Genomic DNA, 12,638 nt, shown 5'->3' with positions numbered 1-12,638 from the left:
TGTCAAGTATGGAAGTATGTAACCTAAATCAGGAGTGTATACCTAATACAGCTGTCTACTCTACAGCATAGGTCTGTCTTTCTGTATCAGTTACAAAACTATATCTATTTCTACATAGAAAGCGTTCCAACTGGATTCTTTGAACGATCACATGAATATATTGATGAAGCTAGGTTCAATCTGATCAAAAAGAAGAGGAAAGGCTGGAATGTGATTGGCCAATGAGACATTGTTGCAGTCCCTGGCCAGCGTGGCGGCAATATCAAGTTATATGCTGCCATCAGTAATCATGGGGTTCTCCACCATCATGTCACATTGGGGCCTTAACACCCAATGTTTCCTGACATTTTTGAGTGATCTACGAGTAGAGATGTTGTGTTAGGGCATGAGCAATGGGATCATGAGCAGGCAAGGCATCCTGTCTACATCACTGTGTGGGACAATGTCAGTTTTTACCATGCTGTCCAGATCAGAGAGTGATTCAGCATCAACCAGGAGTTCATCAATGTTTGCTGTCCACTGTACTCCCCTTTCCTTAACCCAGGAGGAGAGTTCTTCTCTGCATGGCGATGGAAGGTTTATGACCACCAACCCTAAAATCTCCTGCAGGCCATGGAACTCGCATGTGATGATGTAGGTGTGGAGGCGTGCCAAGCCTGGATCCGGCACAACAGGGTTGTTTTCCCCCTGTTGCCTGATCAGGGAGAATGTGGCCTGACCCACGTAGACAGGATGCTGTGGCTGAATGATTGTCGATATTCTAGGCACTTGAGTTTGATTTTGTATTTTACAATGTAATATGCTTTGCATTTATATTTTTTACTTTATGTTTACTGTATATAAGTACTAAATTCACAGAGGATTCTTCTGCTTATTATTGTTGTTATTGTTAATGTTATTATTTTGCAAAATGCATGTGAAACATTGCTACAGCTTCATGTCCTAAGCATTGTGTTTTCCATTTATTTATGTAGTGTGTAATGATTGCTCAGCAGTGTTTTTATGACGGCCTTTTATTTTGATTGACTTGGGGTATGATCTGACAACATTGTTTGGTTTTGAGCACAGATGGAACTGTTTTGAGGCAATTGTTTGGTTTTGTGAGTCAGAGGTTTGGTGAATGTAGTTTGAAAATTGGGTTTTGTGCTTACAGTGTTGAGAAAAACATGGAGGATTTCAAGAAATGTGCTTAGCAATTGCAAAATACTGTACTGCATTTGCATTAAAACTACTCACGCATACAGAAGGCTATATGCTGAAAGATTGTTTTGCTGGTGAGCTCTATCATCTAAAACATGTTCACAATATAAAGAGGTCTAATTACTAATTGTTAGAATGAGCAGCATGCATAATGTAGGTAAATGTAAAGGGATAGTTTGCTCATTTTGAAAAATGTGATATTTCACTTACCCTCTAGCTGTTCTGTAGGACAACAGTGGTGCTACTTCTCATTACTGAGTGCTGGATACTGGCCGGATGCCCCTGCCATTTTGGTGGACTTACCTCCAACTAACATTCTTAAAAATAAAGCCTTAATCCACTCAAAGAAGGCTCAACATCACTTTAGAAGTGTCACTTTCTGAAACTAAACTGCAAAAATACTGCTCAGCACTCAGCAGACTGTGCTGACTGCACAAGGTTGACAGTTTTGCTCAAATTACTTTTTAAAATGGGATTTTCCCTATTATCAACATCTGGAAAGATCTGGTAACTTATGCACTTCCTGTATCACTCGGCATCAGAGGAGCAGCAGCCACCACAGAGATGGAAGCAGCTTGCTTGAGTTTGCTATCATTTGTTTTCTTCATTGAACACATGTACACATGTTGGAGGACAAAAATGACATCTTTCTCCAGAGTACAGAATAGGGCTAAATATCTGTAGCTATTTTTGTCACAGTTCATAAGTAAATTGTGGGAATTCAAGAATTCACCATTGTTTCAATTTATCAATTACTCATTCTAAATCCTCAAGCATCCGCTCTGTAGAGTTTTCTTTGTTTTTAGACTTGATCCAAGACCTGGTTGTACTCTACTTTGGCCCCTTTTCCACCAAAGAGGTTCCAGGGCTGGTTTTTCCACCACCCAAGCACCGGCCAAACGGGTTCCAAACCTGTTCAAGGCAAGCACCAACTTCGAGCTGGGCTAAACAGGGGCCAGAGAAAGAACACGACCCACCATGTCATTGGTCGGCGGGGTTACAGACCCAAATGGGAACAGCGAATGCTATGAACCGCCATTTGTAAAACAAAAATCAGCTGTTCGCATTCTCAGCAAATAAAAAGCAGTATGGATGCTAAAAACAAACAGCAGTGGACAGGGGAGAAGACCCAGTGCATAGCTACGATGAGGTCGTCCATGTTAGTTATTGTGATTCCGAGCGAGCGTCTCCCACACATACAGTCACGTGATCATGTTTTACGCTGACGTAATGACGTGGCTCTGACTTGGCTCTGCTTGGCTCTTGGCCGGTGGAAAAGCAAACCGGTTCTTTGTTGGCACCGGTTAAGCACTGGCTCTAGCACCAGCACCGAACTAGCACCAGGGTCTTTTTGGTGGAAAAGGGGCATTTGAGAGATACAAAGCAACTGAGATGGCAAGGAATCGAACCCGGGTCAAATGCCTGAAAGGCAGTTATGCTCACCAATATACCACCATTGCTGAAAGAAAAACAAAGTTCTGTTAGGCATTCAACAGGAAGAGCAGGAGGAGGGAAAAGAGGAGGGGAGGAGAAGAGAGGAGTAGCAGATAGAGGTGCAGCAGCAAGCAAACCCTGGAGACCAAAGAGAGAAGCGAAGAGAGGAGAAGACAAAAAAAAAGACAAAAAAAGACAAAAGAAGACAATACAAGAGAGGAGGAAAGAAATGAAGAGACAAGAGGAGATGAGAAGAGAAGACAAGAAATCAGAAAAGATGAGCAGCAGAGAAGAGAAGATGAGAAGAGAAGAGAGGAGATGAGAAGACAAGAGACAAGAAGAGAAGAGATTAGAAGAAAAGGCAAGAGAAGACAAAAGATGAAAAGAGAAGAGAAGAGAAGTGTTAGGTGCCGCCTCCCTCCTGTCTCTCACCGATTCTTGGGAATTTGTATAAATCATGTCCCACTAAGAAAAATGCTATTTCTGCTGGAAATTTACAACATTTTAATGAATAAAAAGAATCAAGGGCATAATCAGGGGGTCCTTTGCACATTTGTAAGGTTCTTTTATAGGTTTATTTTTAATTTGTATGAATTTAATGATTATATGTTGGCCCATGGCCTACAAAACCAGTTGTCCTCGGATAGGAGATAATCATTTCAACTTGATTAAAACAACAAAAAGTAATAATTTCATTGAATAATATCTTTACCACATGAAAGAGTACATCATAATATGTATTAAAAACTACAAGAGTTTTGAACAATATTTACTATTATTTTGTGGTTGCTCAAAATGTGTCCCACATATTCGTCACCACCGTCAGATATTTATTTAAAAAACAAAAAACTCTACAAATACAAGGTCAGTTACATTCCTGAGGAGCCCTTTTCAAACCTTCAGCTCTACTGCATGCTTCAAGACCGCTCAGGCTCCTGGAAGTTTGCTATTTTCTCTTAAATCTCTTCATATTTTTGGACACTGCTACTGTCACAACCATAACATGTCAACACCGTCACTTCTGTATAAAAAATATTAGATTAGATTATGGAATAAATGTATACTTTTTAAGAAGAGGTCTGATGCAGGAAGCAACAGGGCGAAAACAAGCTGGCTAATGTGAAGAACTCATGCTGATCATGTGAAAGAGCAGGTTTTTGTCACCACCGTCAGGTTTTCTGTGTGACGGTGATGACTGAAGTCTGAAAAATGCTTATATCAGAGCTCAGGATTGTTATTTTTTATACCAAATACTTAAATAAAGTTGTTAAGCAAGAAGCCATTGACTTGAGTGGTATAAATTTTGGAAATGTATGTTTTAATGAGGCGACTGTCACCACCGTCAGATTAGTGTCACCACCGTCAGAGGCAGTTATATTGGTTTTAAATGAATATGTTTACAATATGTTTCTTTGGTGCTGTTGAGTTGTTAAAGTAATAGTCTCTTTAATACAAAAATATGTTTTTCAAATTAAAAAAAAAACAAAAAAACATTGTCAACACGGTGTTGACAAAAACAAAGTAGCCTAATAACTGGAAAAACACCTATTTTATGAAAAAAATGCAAAATGAGGAGGTTGCACCGGTACATTGCTGAACAGCCAAGACCTTGGCCTATAATGATATACCTTCATATTTTGTAATTTAACTCACTTTTTTTTTCAAAATTAAAACATGTTTTACCAAATTCCCAAGAATCAGTGCTCTGTCAGTGTTCTTTTCCCCTCTGTTTTCCCCTCCGCTTGTGTTTTGTTTGTCAGTCTGTCTTCCTGGTTTGTAGGCTGGGCGTGGCTGGCTCACTGTCCTCATCTCCCTCACCTGCCTCCTCACGCACACCTGGTTCTCATCCGCCTGATCATCTCCGCTCTACTGCAACAGTATTTAACTCCGGTTCAGACACCCACTCTTCACCAGTTCCGCATTGTGGGTTCAGTTAATTTGAAGCTACAGCTTAACAAGAGAGAGAAGAGATAAAAAAAAAAAAGAGGACAAAAGAAGACAAGACAAAAGAGGAGGAAAGATGTGAAGAGACTAGAAGAGAGCAGAAAAGAAGAAGAGACAAGAGGAGAAGAGGAGTCTCAAGCACTTGTGAAAGAAAACACTGAGCATCAATCAAAGGTCAAGCCTAGCAGCAGCAGGGAGACCTTGGTTCAGGCAGATGACAGATGTATCCCAGTCACAGAGAGGCAGCATCAGCCAGGACAAGAAAGTGCAGTTGTGCAGGAAATGACAAGGGGTGTGACGATCCACTGATGTGTCAAGCATCACCAGCAACACCAGGCTTAATATCTAAGATACTCTTGCATCAGTCAGGTGACCTTTATTGGTACAAAGCCAAAAGTGAATCATGGAAAAATCTATGTGGTACCTTTACACATCTTGATATGACATGCAAATGATTTATTTTTGGCCTCAACTACCATTATTGTTATTTTCACTTACTTTCTCTCCCCTGCATGTTTCTTTCTGAGTGTGAAAGGTCACATCAGGATCACATGACCACCCTCCTTGTTCAAAGAAAACAAGCAATCCCCCCACCCTATCCTTTCTTCCCTTTTCAGCTTGTTTCCTCAAAGATGCTGTGTCAGCATGAAGAAACTTAGTACACACCACCAAACGTTCATAAATCATGTGTAGGGCCAATAATCCAAGAGACAATGCATCTACTGTAAATGTTAGTGTGTTAGTTAGTTGGCCCATTTTAGAAGGGCAGAAGATCTTCAGGTGGAGATAAAATTTCAACAGCAGATGCCAAATAGACCTGGCATATATTATGTAAAAGCTGGGAACCTGAAAATTAATTTGAGATGCAGCTCAGCACTGTGTGACAAATTATTCTAGTTATAAATTATATCCTGCATTGCTAGAGCAAGAGGAACAAATACAGAAATGGAAAGAAAGGCTTCAGCTGTATGAGGAAATTGCAGAATGTATGGCTAAAGTGAGCATGCTAAGGACTGATAGCATGTCTAGTGGTAAAAGCACTGCAACAGAACGGTGCCATGAACAAAGTTCAATGTCAATTCTGCCTTATTCTTTCCTCAGATTTCAGAAACAAATGGAATTCACATGGCATGATCAGCAGTAGTGATCCAGTCACAAGGCCTAAAGTCAGAAGGCAATGATGCCCATTTTCGTCTTACTACTTTAAAGAGCCCTATACATAAATCCAATCCTCAGTCTACAGCTCATAATAACCATTTACAGTGTGGGACCACTCTTACTACTGAAAGTCTTTATGGCAATAGGGAGCAGTTGCAGTATCACATATTCATGAGAGCCTTTGAAAATGGTGTTGAAAGCAAGTCCACCAGCTAGTGATTGTCTGTACTACCTTAAACAATTCACTAGAGGTCGCCCTAGGAAGCTTATCAGATGCTGTCAGCAAGGCTTATGCTGAAGCTAAAGCCTTGCAACAGGAGCATTTTGGAAATTAGCAAAAGGTTGCAGCTGCTTATCCGGAGAAAGCCTTGTCATGAGCCCCAATAAAATCAGAAGATGTTAGGGCACTTCAGAACTACTGTCTGTTCCTCAAAGGCTGTTGTAAAGTAATGAATGAGGTGCAGCACATGTATGAATTGGATATGCCTGCAAATATTCTAACAATAACTTGCCCTGCAAGCTTAGGGATCAATGGAGAACAATGGCTTGTGAAATACAGGAGAAGCGTCACCAAAGGGCTATGGGCTATTGTTTATTTCATTGAAAGGCAAGTGAGAATAATAACAGACTGCGTGTTTGGGAAATTTAAGACACAGTATTATATAAAGGCATGAACTGAACCAGCTTTCATCAAAACATAGCAAAACAAAAGGAAAATTTGGCACAAAAACAGGCAAAATTTATTGTAGTGTCAAAGAATCAAGGCCTGACCACACAGGCTGATTTCAGTTTTCAATTACATGTTTGAATGAATTGCCAGAAAAAAAAAAACACCCACAGTTTGTGGGCTATAGGCTGTTGGGCTCTTATCTAAAGCAGCTGAGCAACACACAGTCAAAGATCATGAAGGAATGAACATGACACTCATATTCACTGACAGGCAATCAGTATCTACCAGGTCTATTATGATCTCATAGACAAATAAGCCTGAATGAGTGCATATTGTGTGTATAAATGTAATTCCCAATATATGGTCATGTGCCCAGTGCAAGTATCTGCAAGTATCCAGCACAGTTGTCATTTTTCCTTCCAGTACTCACGTTTTATAAATAGTAAATATATATAAATATAAAATAAATATTAAATATAAATGTGTTAGTCTTGGGTGGTCAGGAGCATTGTTGGCACATTGCTAACTTGAGGCAGTTGAAAGTGATTGTACGACTGACAAACAAAAGCCAGGTCTGAAGTCAATGGCACAGCTTTCATAGTTATTTGAAGGACACATTATCAAGATAGTAATGCAAGCCTACAAAGGCAGGTGCAAGTGTGCCTGCTCTCTGCATGTTATACACATAGGGATGCATTTACTCACACAGTGATGCCTGCTTCACCTCAGGGAGCTTTGATGGAATCCTGCTGTTGCTGCAGATGGTCTGTTGGTGCACTATCACCTCGTGCAAGTGTCGCAGGGAAATTGTACAGTTGTTCCTGGTGGTGCTGCTGTCGTGGGTTAGGTGGGACTCTCTTGGCTTTTGCAGGGTTTCTGGAAGGACACTTGGGCTAAGTGAGTGGTGATTGGTGGATTGGGCTTTGTGGGGGCGTTTTCGACCTGTGATTGCAGATAATTAGGGAGCAGTGCTAGTCGGGACACAAACACCGCAACAGCAGTGGAGTCAAAGACGCCAGGCTACAGCCTGAGCACAAACAGAGAGAAGGATGAAGCCATGGGAGCAAACATCAGCCCGCAGGAACCACAGACGAGGCAGAGGGAAGTAGCTGGAGTGCGACGCCCAGGGCGCACTGCACTTGCCAGCTGCTTCCAGGGAGAGGGACAGGCTTTGTGGGAAAGCGGAGGGGTGAATGTGCGCTTCACCCCTCCTTCAGTTAAGTCTCTCTCTCTCTCGATTTGCTGTGGGCTGTTGCATGAGACAAAGGGCGAAACGGATCTATTTGTGATGGTGCATACATTGGACGAATTGATAGCAGCTAAATGGGCTACTGAATAGGGAAGAGCCATCCTTGTGTGTTTGTTTCTTGTTTTGTTTGTTGTTTCATCCATTTGATTTTACCAGCATGGACATTTGGACATTTGCATAAATGAACACAATAAATCAAATAAACAGGTAAAATATTTGTATGGAATTATATGAAGCACATGTAAAGATGATAAACTACATTGCACCTCAAATATATGAAATTACACAATACAAAATGATAAACCCGGCAACAGCAGACAAATAATGTGGCAATGTGTAAAACTGGCATATTTGAGGCTCATTCAGCATATTCTCTCTGTCACAGTGGGTTGATTTACATCAACATGGCGATACTGCCCTCTACTGGCCAGTGAGGTACAGACATAACACTAATGCTACTAGCCAACTAACTGCAGAGCTACACATGCTGTGCATGCCTCATTAATTAAGGAGTAGGCATACAAGGGGCTGCTCGGTCCGCTATTTATCATTAACACGGTAAAAGTAACCCAAACTAAAACACACATTATCCTTCACAATATCCTTAGATATGATACTCATTTACATCCAGGAAATACAAGTGGTATTAATTGCTAAGATGAGGCCATAAAGTCGGCAGAACACATGAACTGGAGCCTATTAATTCGGCTAACATATACAAACATTCCACTTGCAATTTGCGGCTATAACAAGTATGCTCAACACCTCACTCACTTGCTCTGGATGCACTTGGTACACAGCCAATTCCTTAATTCTGGAGAGCGTCTGATGTGTGGCGCACTTCAAACTACTTTTAAGGAAAAACTATCGGCAAAACTAGCTCAGTTGTGATTGGCTTAAGGTCTGGGTCTGGGTGAGGTGTTCAGGGGCAGAAAGAAGGTGGGAAATATAGTGAAGAAGTCTCTGCTAAAGAGGGCCTTTCAACAGCCGCCCCCACATTTCTGAAGGAAATCAGAATAAATCCTGAAAAGGCCCTTTGGTTTGTCAGGTGGTAAGTCACAGGGTTCCCTCACTGATTGTAGTCCAGGACAGCTACCAGATCTGTCTGCTGACAGTTAGCCTGGCAGGGAAGGGAGTTGAATACGTTTCGCCACGGGACATACAGTAGGTAAGTACCCACCTTGACTTCGGCAGACCTTACTTTCCTGTCGCGTCCAGAGGGGAGAGGTTGGTGACTATTCCTACTGGCCACGGTGATCAAAGCAACTGATGGTCCATTTGTGTGCCATTTTTGGTGGGCCTGGAGGCTGTGGAGGTAGAACTTAAAAAAGTTCCTCCAGAAATGGTCAGCTAGGAGCTGGCTATGGCACCAACGTCTTCTGCCTAGAAGCTCAGATTCAGAGTACACCACCTGTGGGAAAGATTAATTTGGTCGTACAATCAACAGGGAGTTGGGGGTGATTGGATCTGCATCAGTGATGTCTGATGTGTAGCTCAAGGGCTGGGAGTTGAGGATCCCTTCCATTTCAATGAGGAGTGTTCCCAGCATCTCCTTTGTCACCAGCTGTGCTCCAAGGTTGACCTGCAAGGCTTGTTTCTCTGAGCGAATCTTTTGCTCCCAACAGCCACCAAAGTGGGGGGCATTTGGTGAATCTCCAGATCTGCTGGGGATCAAGTTGAGCTTGTAGGTCGGGTTGGAGGGCTGCAAATGCCTCTTGCAGTTCACGCTCACCTCCTCTAAAATTGGTGCCCTGATCAGATATTTGTTCAAACAGTTTGCCCCTCCGAGCTATAAACCGCCTCACAGCCATGAGACAGGAGTCTGTGTCAAGATTGGACAGAATGTCAATATGTATGGCCCCAATAGTCATACATTTGAATAATAACCCCCAGCGTTTCTCAAGTCTGTGTGTGATTTTGATGGAGTAGAGACCAAATCAGCCCACGCCTGTAGGGAAGAAGGTTGGCTTATGCAGGCGTAACCTTGCTGGAGGCAAATCAGCCATCTTGGGGATGTCAGGGGTTGGGTAAAGTCTGTGGGAAAGCAGTTGTTGCTGCATTTGTTGAAGGAGTGAAGTTTGGGCCTTACAATACTCCTCAGCAGTGAGTACCTCTTTAGCTGCTCCGTGCAATGACTGAGCAGTTGCAGCTATGACGTCACTGAAGGTGGTTGTGATTCCACAGAAGGCTGGCTTTCTCATTTCCTCACTGTGAGCTGCATTTGTCTGGAGTGGAGGGGTTTCTGGCTGATCTTGGCTGAGGAACAGAAAGGGAGGGCCGCACCTCCAACAGCTGTTGGTGGTTAGTGCCGCATTATGTCATCTGCTGGATTGGTGACAAAATCCACATAACGCCAGGTGTCTCCCGCTGGGACATTCTGGATCTCTGCCACCCTGGTGCCCACAAACACTTTGTAATGGCATGAGTCTGATTTCAGCCAGGTGAGAACTGTGGTCTGTAGCACAACCTCTTGGATGGGAAGAGTTAACTCTGTTTTGAGTACCTTTGATACCTGAGCTCCAGACAAGGTGGTACACAGCTCCAGGCGTGGGATAGATTGTTGCTTCTTTGGAGCCACTCTAGATCATGCAGTGAGGAATGCCACCTCGACCTCACCACTGGGGGACTCTGTTCTGAGATATGCCATGGAGCCATATGTCTGCTCTGAGGCATCGCAGAATACATAGACCTCAAATTGACTGGTGGAAGAGTCCAGCTCAGGGGTATAGCATCTTGGCAGTGTGATGGTTTGCAGGTGGGACAGCTCATCCTTCCACTCCATCCAAGCTTGCAGCAGGTGCTCTGGTAAGGCTGGGTCATCCCAATCTCTTTTTTGTCCCAAAGGTGTTGCATGAGGACCATGGCTCTTGTGGTATAGGGTACCAGAAACCCAAAGGGGTCATGCTGACTGGCTGCCACCTTCATAAATAGAGTGCATGGTGATCTTATCTGCTTTGACTGCTCAGAACTTATAGGACAGAGTGTCTGAAGGCAGTGCTACTGGAGGCCTAGAGCTCATTCCTGCTGGTCTGCCTGGCCCTGAGAAATCCACTTTTCTGTACTGTCTGACCTTAGCTCTGTGTGTCTGTAGCTGGTCCACCAGGGCTTTGGCCTCCTCCTCAGAAGCTACACTTTGTAGACAGTTGTCTATGTAGAAGTACTTAGAAGACTGATTCCCTTACTGCATCGCCAGGCTGAGTGTGTTCCAGGGTGTATTTTTGAACTGCCAAGGGTGCGCAGCCAGGCTGCAGGTAGTTCCGAAGGGTAGCCCTCTCCACTCATATTCAAGAAGCAGTGTTGCTCCATGAGGTATTATTTAAGCTCATTGGTTGGACCTTTAAGTGTCCAACCAAGGCAGGCTCTGATGGCAATTGAAGCCACGGGTGGCCCAGCATGCACTGGTTCCAGTGGTGTTAGTAGATTGGGGTGGTCAGAACAAATGAGCAAGACAGGGTGGACACTCTCAAATTGCTGAATGGGAAGATCCCTCAGGTGCTTGAATTTCCGCGGCAGGGTTTTCATAACATAGGTGTGCTCTCCCAAGCTGAAGTTTGGTGCAGTGAAGGCTCTCTTGAGTTTGAAGACCTGCTTAGGGGAACTCGTTGGTGAGACAGTGAATGAGACGGCCCCCTCGTGAAGCTCCTGTCTCATGGTCTGAAGCAGGGTGTGTTCTGAACCGTCATCCAGAATGGCATATGTCTCCAGTGCCTGGTCTCCATTCCACTTTGCAGACTTTAAAATCACCCTGGGGTCTAAACAAAAGAGGAGTTATACACAAATAATACTCCCACTGCAGCAACAAAACCAAAACCTTAAATGTGGACTCTTAATTATTAGATCTTTGTCATCTAAAGCTGTATTAGTGAACAAATTAATTTCTGATCATCATATTGATTTATTTTGTCTTACTGAAACCTGGTCGCATCATGAAGAATATATTAGCCTAAATGAATCCACTCCCTCGAGACATATTAATACACACATCCCTTGAGACACTGGCCAAGGAGGTGGAGCTGCAGCCATCTTTGACTCTAAATTATTAATTCTATTTGTTATAGTGTACCGCCCTCCTGGCCCACACTCTGAATTTCTATCTGAGTTTTCCGAGTCCGAGTCTAGTCCTTAGCACAGATAAAGTGATTATAGCTGGTGATTTTAATTATTCATGTTGACGAAGATAATGATAGCCTTAGCGCCGCTTTTATGTCATTATTCGACTCAGTTGGCTTCTCTCTGAGTGTAAATGAACCCACTCACTGCTATCACCACACTGTTAATCTCGTTTTGACGTATGGTATGGAAACTGAGCATCTTATAGTTTTTCCACATAATCCACTTTTATCAGACCATTATTTAATAACCTTCAAATTTCTGCCTCAGGACTATCTGCCCCTAGACAAAAATATCTTTACAAGATATCTATCTGACAGTGCTGTGACCAAATTGAAAGATGTGATTCCATCTCTATTTAATTATACGCCTTGTCTTGATAAAATGGAGGACTCCTATGCTAACATTAATCCCTCCCAAAATGATCACTTTGTGGGTGGTGCTGCAGGCTCACTGCAAATGACTCTTGATTCTGTTGTGCGGAGGAAAATTATGCTGTTGATGTAGGTACTGCTTAGTGGTTAGGCCAGGCCATCCCAAATTATCCTGTGTGGAGTAAGGTTAAGGCAGGTCAGCCCTTATGTCTCCCTTTTGCTTACTCCACAGCACCTGACTCCCTTATCTGGCATTCTAGTACATAGGCTACAGCAGAGGCATCAGCTTGGCCTGTCTTCCAAGGCTAGGATAGCTATTTTGGCTATTACAAAGACTCACTGTCTCCGGACTGTCTCCATGATAAGTCTCAATCTATGTTCGGTTTCCTTCAGAAACCTATAAAGTTCTTAGTATGTGGAAGAGCTGGCAGAACTGACCGTGGTGCTGCCTGTCCAAGATTGCGATCATTTCTCCTGAGGCAGCTTACACAGTAAATCT

This window comes from Myripristis murdjan, chromosome 15 (assembly GCF_902150065.1).
Source record: "Myripristis murdjan chromosome 15, fMyrMur1.1, whole genome shotgun sequence".
Taxonomy (NCBI): Eukaryota; Metazoa; Chordata; class Actinopteri; order Holocentriformes; family Holocentridae; genus Myripristis; species Myripristis murdjan.
The sequence above is the reverse complement of the archived record's forward strand: the minus strand, read 5'-3'. Positions refer to the sequence as shown.